Genomic DNA, 11,853 nt, shown 5'->3' with positions numbered 1-11,853 from the left:
GAGTCAGCAACTGAAAAGATAACGGATCTCTCATTCATAAAGCACGACTCCTGTGCCTATGGAAAGCGGGGTGAGGAACAAACCTAAGGTCTAGGAATGAGGAGGGTCAGAACTGGTATATTTGAAGTCATTTATAAGAAATGGCTTAAAAATTTGGAAATTAGAGTTCGGAAAGAGGTGGGCTTGTATCCTAATTCCCTGACTTAATACTAGATTTATGAATGTAAGTGATAATTTCTTTTGTATTTTTTAAATGGAGACGGGTTTTCTCTGTGTTGGTCAGGCTAGTCTTGAATGACCTCGTGATTCGCCCGCCTAGGCCTCCCAAAGTCCTAGGATTACAGGCGTGAGCCACCGAGCCTGGCCTGTTATAACATTTTTCTGCCTTTTCTGAATTGACATATTTATAGGGTACGATGTGATGTTTTGATGTGTGTATACATTGTGTAAATATTGAATCGGGGTATTTAGTATACACATCTCTATACATTTATCTTTGGGCAGAGATCATTCAAAGTCATCTTCTAGTTATTCTGAAATAAATAATACAATATTGTTACCCACAGTCACCCTATTATTGTGCAATAAAACGCCAGAACTGATTCCTTCTATCTAACTGTAATTTTGTACACATTTACCAATCTCTCCCTATCCCTTATCGTTTCTCTTTATCCTCTTCAGTCTCCGGTACCACTTTTCTACTCTCTACTTTTGTGAAATAAACTTTTTTAGAGTCCAAATGTGAGTGAGATCGTGTGGTATTTTTCTTGCTGTACCTGGCTTATTTAATTTAACATAATGTCTTCCAGGTTAATCCATGTTGTTGCAAATGACTTGATTTCATTCATTTTAATGGCTAATAGTATTCCATTGTGTATACATGCCGTATTATCTTTATCCACTCATTCATTGATGGATATCTATACTGGTTCCATATCTTAGATATTGTGAATAGAACTGCAATAAGCATGGTAGTGTAGATACATCTTCCACATACTGATTTATTTCTTTTGGATATATACACAGCAGTGGGATTGCTGGGTCCTTTGGTAGTTCTATTTTCAATTTTTTGGGAAGTCTCAAAACTGTTTTCCATAATGGTTGAATTAATTTGCATTCCCTTCAATAGTATCTTAAGTGTCATTGATGCCAGCATTTTTTTTTAATCTTTTTGATAATAGCTAATTGGAATAAGGTACTATCTCATTGTGGTTTTGATTTGTATTTCTCTTATGATTAGTGACGTGGAGCATTTTTTCATATACCTGTTGGCTATTTGTGTGTCTTCTTTTGAGAAATGTCTACTCACATGTTTTACCCATTTATAAAACTAGATTACTTTTAAAAAGTTGAGTTGTTAGAGTTCCTTATGGTATCTGGATATTAGCTCCTTGCCACATGCATAGTTTGCAAATATTTTATCCCATTCTGGGTTTCATTTCTTCACTCTGTTGATTGTATCCTTTGCTGTGTAGAAGCTTTGTATTTGATGTAATACCGTTTTTCTATTTTTGATTTTGTTGCTTGTGCTTTTGAGGTCTTATCCAAAAAACCCTTGGTCAGACCAAGGTCATGAAGCATTTTCTCTGTTTTCTTCTACTGCTTTTATTGTTATAGGTCTTAAACTTAAGTCCATTTGAGTTGATTTTGTAGACAGTGAGAGACAAGAGACCAGCTACATTCTTCTGAATATGGATATTTAGTTTGCCCAGCAGCATTTATTGAAAAGAGTGTCTTTTCTGTAATCTATGTTTATTTCTAAAATTTTACTTTATTTTTCATTGACATATAATTGTACATATTTATGGAATACAAAATGATATTTTTGTAAATGTATACAATGTGTAATAAATAAACCAGAGTAATTTTCATAACATATCCATCAGCAAACCATTGATTATTTCTCTGTGTTGTGAACAAACTCCTCTTTTCTAGCTTTATGAAAATATACAATAAACTATAGTTAACCATATTTAACATACACAACTGAACATGAGAATTTATCCTTTTTATCTAGCTGTAATTTTGTATCCACTAACCAACCTCTCTCCAACCACCCCTCCCCTTATTCCTCCCAGCTTCTAATGCTCACAATTTTATTCTTTATTTCCATGATCTAAATTTTTTTTGGCCTGAATATGACTGAGAACTTGTGGTATTTATCTCTCTGTGCCTTACTTGTTTTACTTAACATAATGGCCTCCTGGCTCATCCATGTTGCCATAAATGATGGGATAGTATACTTTTTATGGCTAAATTCCATTGTGTATATGTATCACATTTTACTTATCCATATATCTGTTAATAGACATTTTGGTTGATTCCATGTCTTAGCTATTATGAAGAGTGATATAATAAAAATGGGGGCGCAGGTATCTCTGGGATATACTAATTTCCTTTCCTTTGAATAAATACACAGTAGTAGGGTTGCTGGATCATTTGATAGTTCTATTTTTAGTTTTTTGAGAGAACTCCATCCTGTTTTCCATAATGGTTCTTCTAATTTATAATACATTTCCACCAATAGTGCATACGAGTTCCCTTTTTTGCACATTGTCATCAGCATTTATTTTTTACTTTTTTGATAGTAGCCATTCTAACTGGGGTAAGATGATATCTCATTGTATTTTTGATTTGTATTTCCCTGATGATTAGTGATGTGGAGCATTTGTTCATATATTTGTTGGGTTTTTGTATGTCTTCTTTTAAGAAATATTTATGCTATTTGCCTTATTATTGTTATTGCTAATTGTTTGAGTTCCTTGTACATTATGGATACTAGCCCCTTATTAGATGAATAGCTAATATAAAAACAAACACACAGGCCAGTAGAACAGTAAATAAAACCCAGAAATAAATCCACATATTTGTGGCCAACTGATTTTAGCAAATGCACCAAGAACATACATGGGAAAAGGAGAGTCTCTTCAATAAATGGTACTCGGAAAACTGAATATTCATATGCAGATAAAGAAAACTGGACCATTACCTATCACTGTACAGGAAAGTCAATTTGAAATAGATTACAGACTTAAATATAAGACCCAAAATTATAAAACTACTGGAAGAAAACATAAGGAAAATGCTTCAGGACATTGTTCTAGGCAAATATTTTATGGTTAAAACTTCAAAAACACAGGAACACAAATAAAAAAGAGACAAATGAGACTACACTATATTTAAAAGTTTCTGCACAGAAAAGGAAGCAATCAACAAAGTGAAGAGACAGTATGTGGAATAGGAAAAATTTGGGGACAGGTGGTCAAGTTAAATAAACATACAGAACAGATTCATTTGCCTTTGAGTAGGATCTTTTCTCACATGCACCCAGGTTTTAATACTACAAATACTTAAATGTGTGCTTCACTTCTGGCTTATGATAAATAGCTGAAAATGGAGAAAGTTTGAAATTTTTGCTAAATAGCTAAACAAACAAATGTCTACAATGGTGGTAAAATTAAACAGACACAGATCTGATATGATTAAAATAAATAATTGATTGTTCATCAGAAAAATCCATTAGTTTCATCTGATATAAATATAACTAATTATAAAAAGGACACTATTTTAATAAACACCTTTTTAAACCAATTAGGGCATAACAAAATTATATATTTTTACCATTTTTTTGAGGCAGGATCAAGTGTTTTTCATTAAGCATTAAGTTCCATATTATCTTTCAAAAGACATTCTTTAGATATATTTAAACATTTTCTTTTGCTTTTTTAAAAGTAGAGTGAAAATGTCAAGATGCTTAGAAAACAGCCTAACTGCATATTCTTGTTGATTTTGACAGTTTAATTTTAGTCTGTGCCTGTTACCTGTTCTTCTGAATATTTTTTTAAACAACTTGCCCTTATCTTAGAAGAATAGATATTTGGTTAAAAAATTAACTTTATCAAGTCTTTAGAAACTTTTGACCTGTTTTTCTTAGGGGAAAGCTTATACACTATTGGGGGGGAACGTAATTTTTAGTTCAACCATTGTGGGAGACAGTGTGACAATTCCTCAAAGATCTAAAGAGAAATACCATTCAATCCAGGAATACTATTATTGGATATATACCAAAGGTGTGGAGCTTCCCAAAGCCTTGGGAGCCCACCTTTTGCATTAGCGTGACTTGGTTGTGACACATGGAGTAAAAGGAGATCATTCTGGAGCTTTAAGATTTGACTGCTCTGCTGGATTTCTGACTTGCATGGTTCCTGTAGCCCTTTTGTGTTGGCCAATTTATCCATTTGGAATGGTTGTATTTACCCAGTGCTTGTACCCCCATTGTATCTAGGAAGTTACTAACTTGCTTTAGATTTTACGGGTTCATGGGTAGAAGGGACTTGCCTTTTCTCAGATGAGACTTTGGACTGTGGACTTTTGAGTTAACGCTGAAATGAGTTAAGATTTTGGGGGACCATTGCGAAGGCATGATTGGTTTTGAAATGTGAGGACATGAGATTTGGGAGGGAACGGGGTGGAATGATAATGGTCTGGCTGTGTTCCCACCCAAATCTCATCTTGAATTATAACTCCCACAATTCCCAGTTGTCTTGGAGGGAACCCAGTGGGAGGTGATTGAATCATACGTGTGGGTCTTTCCTGCACTGTACTTTTAATAGTGAATGAGTCTCACGAGATCCAATGGTTTTGAAAAATAGGAGTTGCTCTGCAGAAGCTCTTTTTGCCTGCTGCCATTCAGGTAAGATGTGACTTGCTGCTCGTTGCCTTCTGCCATGATTGTGAGACCTTCCCAACCATGTGGAACTGTAATTCCATTAAACCTCTTTCTTTTGTAAATTGCCCAGTCTTGGGTATGTCTTTATCAGCACCATGAAAACAGACTAATACAATGGATACAATGTACATTGTTCAGGCGATGGTTACGCTAAAAACCCACATTTCACCACTATGTATATATCTATATAACAAAACTGCAGTTGTATGCCCGAAATCCATATTTAAGACATAATGATAATAATGCAACAGTTTCTTCATAGTTCCATTATATATGTCCACATTTTAACAGTAAAGCAGCATCATTTGTATCTATACGATTTCATAAATGATTAGACAATTATATATTAAATATAAGAAATTAAATGTCTATAGTTTTGTAGACTTGCATAGCATATATTAAGGCATTGATATTGAAAATTCAGAGAAATAAAATAATTTGAATATGAATGTGAATGATAAAAAATCTTATTTAATTACAAAATAGTAGGACTCATTAACATGGAATATCTTTTTTCATCCCCCGTAAATGAAATAATCTCCATCTGCCAATGAGTTATTTTATTTAAAAGCTAATTTAAATCAATCAATATAGTAAATTTTTAAAGATATTCATTAAAAAGTAATATGCCATAAGCATCCAGGAGCAAATTTTAATACAATTTTTGAAACACCTAAAATTTAGGGTTTACTCTTTAAGAATATCAACAGTATATAATTAAAATAAGCAAAATTTGGGAAACAAAAAAACAATTTGGATGATGTTACATTTTAATGCATTTTATTTATTTTTATATAAACTTTGATTCCAAGTCAAAACTGTATTAACATGGATCAGAGATAATAATAATTATTATTTTTGAAATGGAGTCTCACTCTATTACCCAGGTTGAGTGCAATGGCGTGATTTTGGCTCACTGCAACCTCCACCTCCCAGGTTCAAGTGATTCTCCTGCCTCAGCCTCCCGAGTAGTTGGAATTACAGATGTGTACCACCACGCCGGGCTAATTTTTTTTGTAGTTTTAGAAAAGATGGTCTTTCACCATGTTGGTCAGGCTGGTCTCAAACCCCTGACCTCATGATCTGCCCACCTCTGCCTCCCAAAGTGCTGGGATTGCAGGTGTCAGCCACCATGCCTGGCCTTTTCAAGCAAGCCAAAACCTCCTTTAAATATTTACATGGTTATAATTTGTATTAAAATTACCTTTTTTTCCTCTGTGATATATTGAAGGTCAAATGTGATGAATCTGGAACCAACAGAAAAGAGATACAATTTTTTAAGATACATTTTAATGTACCATTGATTGAAAAGAAACACAAATGTTTAGGTTAGCAAGGAGGTGTTTGGCTACTAAGTAACTTAAAGAAGATGACAGTGAAATTTTGTGTTACAGTTTAAATCTTTGGAAGCAGTAACACAAATAAATTCAAATATCTCATCCATTGAAGAATTTTAAACCACTTATAAGGGCTTTTAGTGGATTGCTAGAAAGACATACAATATGAATTTTTAATTTATTATTTATTTGTTTATTTATTTTATAAGATGGAGTCTCGCTCCGTCTCCCAGGCTGGAGTGAGGTGGCGCGATCTCAGCTCACTGAAAGCTCCACCTTCTGGGTTCACACCATTCTCCAGCCTCAGCCTCCCGAGTAGCTGGGACTACACCCAGTTGGCGCCCAACACCACTCCCTGCTAATTTTTTTTTTTTTTAATGTATATATTTTTAGTAGAGACAGGGTTTAAACATGTTAGCCAGAATGGTCTCAATCTCCTGTTCTTGTGATCTGCCCTCCTTGACCTTGCAAAGTGCTGGGATTACAGGCATGAGCCACCGCACCTGGCCAAATTTTTAATTATTTTAAACATACACAGAAATGACAACACGATCTAAGAACTGATGGAATGCACGCAGTCACAGTTCACAACTATTATATCTGAGCCACTTGAGTTTCCTAGGTAATTTTATTTCTTAAGAATAGCTCTAAATGTATGGGCTAAATTGACTTTATCAAAGTTGACATTTAAAATAATAGCAAGAGGTGACTGTAATTTGAGAAATGATTATTAACTACAGCATGTCAAATCTTGAGCCCTTTTAAAACACCTGGGCCTGAGCTGCAAAAAGTTGTCTTGCCTTATTGGTCATTTCCAGGATATGATTGTATATGTTATATATAACTACCCAAGATTTAAACATCTGTAAGTTAAATCAATACTATTGAGGATGATAAGGGATACGAGTAAGAACTTATAGAATTAGTATTACCAAGAACTGTGAGTGCCCAAAGTAGCTTACTTATGTGATGCTACAAAGCTCAAACTTACAACTTAAACCCCAGGAAAGTTGCCTTTGCACTGAGGAACTCCGCTGATTCCCTGATGTCCCCCTGTGTGTGACTGGTGCTCTAGTGTGTCAACTGAGGGACACAAGTCATCTGAGCATCTTGTTAAAATGTGAGTGCTGTATCGGTAGCACTGGGCCCTAAGAGTCCGCATTTCCATAAGCTGCTAGTGGATTCTGATTCTGAAAGTCCCCAGACCACATTTTGGGTGAGATTTAATAAGTTTTTGAGAGAAACAGATACCAACATGGATTCTGGTTATTTTATTTTTATCATACTTTAAGTCTCTGGATATTTGTAAAGGATAATTATTAACCATTTATCAGCTGCCACACAATATAGTCCAATTCTTGTGTTTTATGTTTAATAGTCAACCAAACCACTGTAGCTAGATATTGTGAATTTAAGATATACTCATTTATTTATTTTATTGTGAATTTATTGTCTTTATTTATTGTATTTATTTAGTAAGCAAAGTTTCGAAGTTCTCCAAAGAAAAAGGAAAAAATCGTTGATGCTCAAATTTAGGTATGTCTGATTCCACATTTGTTATGGTTAGTTTCTAAATATGCTGTACTCAGATATTTAAATCAAATAATTTTGAAAAAGATATACACTTAGGCTAGCCTCTGGATTTCTATAGCTTCTCTATGTAGATATAAGATGGGGATTTGAAACTGTAGAGGATCATATAACTGGGCTCTTAGCTGATAATCTAAATCACTACCTCTTTTTGATTGTCTTTATTGTGTACATTGTTGTCCACAGTTTCTGGCCAGGGCCCGTTGGCCACTACTTAACTCATCCACACTCTCCTGCTCTCAACAGTTGAGTTGTGCACTCACCAAGAGACAGTTGTGAAGATTCCAAAACATATATATTGTTTGTTCAAATATTCTCTCAACTGACAAAATATAGTACAAAAGAAAAAAAAAAGAGTTGGGGAGTGTGTGTGTGTGTGTGTGTTTTCACCTAGGAAAACCAAGTAGAAAATTTAGAAATATTTGATATGGGCAAATATATATATATATACACACACACACACACATATACACATACACATATATACATGTATTTGTATATATATGTATTATACATTTGCATACATTATATGTATGCAAATATATATATACATGTATTATTTCTGTACTTTTACCACATATCTATTCTTCTAACATAAGGGTAAGTTGTTTTAAAAAATGTTCTCAAGAACAGGTAAGGGGCAGAGACTAAAATTAAACTGTTAAAATCACAAGAATATGCACTTAGGTGGTTTTCTAAGCATCTTGACATTCTCACTGTACTTTTAAAAAAGCAAAAACATTTAAATGTATCTAAAGGATGTATTTTTGAAATATAATATGGAACTTAGTGCTTAGTGAAAAACACTTGGTCCTGCCTCAAAAAACTGGTGAAAGTATATAATTTTAATAGGCCCTAATTTTTCTAAGAAAGTATTCACTGAAATAAATTATCCTTTTTATAATTATTTTTATATTAGATGAAACTGACTGATATTTCTGAATTAATAATCAATTATTTATTTTAACCATATTAGATAAGTGGTTGTTTAATGTATTTTACCACCATTGTAGACATTAGTTGGTTTAACAAGTTAGCTAAAATTTCACATTTTCCCCAATTTTGGCTATATATTCTGAGTGGACCTGAAGTGAAGCACTCGTTTAAGTGCTTGCATTATTTAAAACTGGGTGCAAGTGAGAGGAAAATCATACTCAAAGGCAAATTAATCTGTTCTGTATGTTTATTTAATTTTATCACCTTTCCCCAAATCTTTCCTAGCGGATTAAAGTTAGAATAAATTGAGTCCAATTCAGTAGACTGTTACCTTTGTAGGGGGGTTGTTTTCGTAAGACTTCTCTAAATAACGTCTCTCTCTTCCCATCGCCACTTTGCTTGTAAGAACAGTGTCCCTGTAGCTAGATCCCACACTGACTTGAAGCACACATACAGAACTACAAACTGTTTAAACATTTAATACATAAGTAAAACCAAAACACACAACAAACCGATGTTAGGAAACCTACACTAAAATAAGCAGTAATATAGAACTGCAAATCAATAATAAGAGAAATATTTACTCCTAAAATCTGGTATGCAACATTGATGTACCACTAGAAAAGAAATTGTCTAGATAACTATAATATTCAACAGTAACTCTGCACTGATGGAAAGCACTCTTTTTTTTTTTTTCAGTATCAGTTATGTTTATGTTTTGTTTATCGATTCTGGGTTTTCGCTCTTGAATAAGATTTCTCTTGATTCTATAAAGTTCTCACAGTTTCAAGATTCTCCTCCAAAAATATTTTTTCTTTTTTACATTTAAGTCTTATACATATGTCTATCATAAATAAATAATGCATTCATGTGCTTTTATCTGTAAATATGTCCCCAATTTTGATTATGGCTGATCTTGTATATTTCTTTGCTTAATGGATATTAATTGGTTGTTTTATCCAGTCTAAGTGAGAAGTCATAGAAATAACGTTATTTTCATCATATGTTTAATGATGAATATATATTTTCTTTGTGTAAAACACTTTTGTAACTTAAAGGTAATTTTTGGAAAGATTTATAATTCTGTTTTTCTTTTAGTTGTTCTTTTAAAAAATCATTGTTGTGAAAACACATACCATAAATTTTGCCATCTTACATCTATTTAACTGTACATATTAGGGCCAGGCATGGTGTTGACTCACATTTGTAATCCCAGGATGCTGGGAGTCCAAGACAAGAGGATTGCTTGAACCCAGGATTTTGAGACCAGCCTGGGAAACATATGGAGACCCTGTCTCTACAATTTTTTTTTTTTCTTTTGAGACAGAGTCTCACTCTGTTGCCAGGCTGGAGTGCAATGGCATGATATTGGCTCACTGCAACCTCCGTCTCCCGGGTTCAAGCGATTCTCCTGCCTCAGCCTCCCAAGTAGCTAGGACTATAGGTGTGTGCCACCATGCCCAGGTGATTTTTGCATTTTTAGTAGAGACAGGGTTTCACCATGTTGGCCAGGATGGTCTTGATCTCTTGACATCGTGATCCGCCCACCTCAGCCTCCCAAAGTGGTGTGATTACAGGTGTCAGCCACCGCACCTAGCCAAGAATTTTTTAAAATAGCCAGGCATGGTGGTGTGCACATGTGGTCCCAGCTACTGGGGAGACTGAGAAAAAAGAATCACTTGAACTTGAAAGTTTGAGGCTGCAGTGAACTGTGATCGTGCCACTGCACTCCAGCCTGGGTGAGAAAATGAAACCCTGTCTCAAAAAGAACTGTATATCTCAGGCATGTTAAGTATATTCACATTGTTATGCAAAAGACCTCTAGAAATTTTACATCCTGTAAAACTAAAACTCAATACCCTTAAGTGACAGCTGCCCACTTTACTCTCTCTTCAGCCCTTGATAAACACCTTCCTCCCACTTTCTGTTTCTATGTGTGTGACTACTTAAGACATCAAATATAAGTAGAATCATATTGTATCCATCATTTTGTTACTGGCTTATTTCAGTTGACATAATATTCTCAAAGTTTATCTGAAAATGTGACAAGACTTCTTCTAAGGCTGAATAATATTTCATTGTACGTACATGTCAAATTTTTTGATGTGTTCATCAGTCAAGAAACATCTGGATTGTTTCAGCCTTTTGGCTTCTGTGAATATTGCTACAATAAAAAGGATGTTAAAAAAAAAAAAAAAAGAATTGATGAACCCTAAAACTAATCAGCATTTTTTCATTGATAGGACTAGAAAGAAATGAGAACATCTGTGATGTCGATCAGTGATGTGAAAATAGTACATGGAAATCAAGCAAGTAAAAATGAGAAGATCTATCAGAATTGTTAACACGGTTACTTATGCTAAAATCACCTCCATTGATGAAAAACCTAATCACTAAGGTCATTCAACTTTCACTTTGTAAAATTGTACTCTAAACAAAGGACATATCCTAAGGATGTGAAACAAAAATAATACATCTTTTAATAAACTTCAAGCCATTTTTCTCCAAGTGTAAAACTTAAATCAAATTAAAACTATTAATACTTAATTTCGTTTTTTCCAGAATATTATATGTGATTTAAAGGCCACTGTACAGCTATTTTCTGGCTCTGAAGGACCCTCACGAGATATCAAATCTGTTGGCACCTTGATCTTGGACTCCCTGGCCTCCAGAACTATGAGCAATAAATTACTAATTCTAAGGGATTTTGTTATAGCAGCTCAAATGGACTAAGATGAATCGTCTAAAATCTAAGCATTTTTTTACTTGACTAAACACTTTCTAAATTTTATTGAAACACGTTATTGTAATTTAACAGTGTATTTGGACATTTTAAAATAAGCATGTTTATGTTTGATGTCAGAATTCTCTGTTTCTGAAGTAGTGAAAGTTTTAGAAAGAAATTCAAGGGAGATATTAGCATATGATAGTCTTGTTTACTTCCAATTAACACAGAAATACTTTTTTTGTAACAAACACTAAAAATAGTTAAACATTATTAATCGTTTTTGCCAATGTGTATCTTTGTAAGCTGGGAGTTAAAACACAACATGTGTTTCCCCACTCTTCTCTTTCATAGTGTAACACTGTGATTTTGTACTATGAAAATTTATTATATTAAAGCCGACTTGCTTTTTAAAAGTAGATTATTATCTTGATCTTTTACAAGATCTTTTACTAGACTGTAAGCATCATGTTCATTTTATTCACTAGCACAGGCCTGGCATCTGGTACAGAGCACAGCATATACTAGCAAGCTCA

At 33.9% G+C, this 11,853-nt stretch overlaps 1 long non-coding RNA gene across 1 annotated transcript; it reads left to right on the top strand.

The window, feature by feature from the left end:
- The first annotated feature begins 5 nt into the window (after positions 1 to 5).
- Positions 6 to 11,089, top strand: LOC126950764 (uncharacterized). The gene is made up of 3 exons (XR_007724279.1): positions 6 to 70; positions 7,543 to 7,602; positions 10,836 to 11,089. It is a non-coding gene; the product is annotated as an uncharacterized LOC126950764 (long non-coding RNA).
- Positions 11,090 to 11,853: the final 764 nt, after the last annotated feature.

This window comes from Macaca thibetana, chromosome 3 (assembly GCF_024542745.1).
Source record: "Macaca thibetana thibetana isolate TM-01 chromosome 3, ASM2454274v1, whole genome shotgun sequence".
Taxonomy (NCBI): Eukaryota; Metazoa; Chordata; class Mammalia; order Primates; family Cercopithecidae; genus Macaca; species Macaca thibetana.
This window is presented reverse-complemented; position numbering and strand designations above follow the sequence as displayed.